At 46.5% G+C, this 1,188-nt stretch overlaps 1 pseudogene; it reads left to right on the forward strand.

Moving 5' to 3' along the window:
* Positions 1-937, forward strand: LOC141998527 (olfactory receptor 11A1-like; annotated as a pseudogene).
* Positions 938-1,188: the final 251 nt, after the last annotated feature.

A 1,188-nucleotide genomic window follows, 5' to 3' on the forward strand; every position in this document is an offset into this window, starting at 1 on the left:
ATGGCAGATTGCAGAAACCAAACAGCCATCACTGAATTCTTCCTCCTGGGATTCGGGGATCTCCCTGACCTGCAAATTCTTCTCTTCCTGATGTTCCTAGTGATCTACATGACAACCGTGGCCAGGAACACCCTCATCATGGTGCTCGTTGTGGCTGATCAGCACCTTCACACCCCCATGTACTTCTTCCTGGGGAATTTGTCCTGCCTGGAGATCTGCTACACCACAACCATCCTGCCCCGGATGCTGGCCAGTCTCCTGACTGGGGACAGAACCATCTCAGTCAGTGGCTGCATCACACTACTGTATTTCTTTGGGTCTCTGGCAGGTACGGAATGCTGTCTCCTAGCAGCGATGTCTTATGATCGGTATTTAGCGATATGTAAACCCCTGCACTATTCAACTCTTATGAATACCGGGTTTTTCCTTCCAGTTGGCTGCTGGGTCCTGGTTAAAGCTTGTTTGGCTAGTACTATCTTTGTTTTATTCCTATCACAGTTAACATTCCGTGGCCCGAATGACATTGACCATTTCTATTGTGATGTCATCCCACCTATAGAGCTCTCCTGCAGTGACACAAACTGGTTAGTATCCTGTGTATTCACCCTGCCTCCATTCCTACTAACCCTGACATCCTACATGTGTATCATTGCCAACATCCAGAATCCCTTCCACCACCAGTAGGCAAAAGGCCTTTTCCACCTGCTCCTCTCACCTCATTGTGGTGACAATTTTCTATGGAACCCTAATGATTGTCTACATGCTACCGAAACGTGATACACTGAGAGACCTAAACAAAGTGCTCCCTCTTTGCTACACGGTCCTGACTCCCCTGGTAAACCCCCTCATCTACAGCCTGAGAAACAGAGAGGTCAAGGAAGCTTTGAGGAAAGCATTCAGTAAATGTGGATTTCGCAAAAACGTGCAGAGACTCTGAGATAACAACTTAGCTTTGAAAACCTCAGGCTGTCTGGGTGATTTCAGCAATCATCCCCCATTAAAATTAAGTTGAAAAGTCCTAGTGAAAATCTCAGCACTCAGTGTTGTCCATCTCAGTGGAAGGACCAGGGAGGGAGGTGGCCATAACCATGTTCCCATCATGGAGTTATGGGCACTAGGCAGAATGGAGCGAAAATTGTAACCAATTGTTTAAAAAAGCCATTCTTGATCAAAATAAATGTTTGGACA

The sequence above is a fragment of the Natator depressus genome, chromosome 14, assembly GCF_965152275.1.
Source record: "Natator depressus isolate rNatDep1 chromosome 14, rNatDep2.hap1, whole genome shotgun sequence".
NCBI lineage: Eukaryota > Metazoa > Chordata > Testudines > Cheloniidae > Natator > Natator depressus.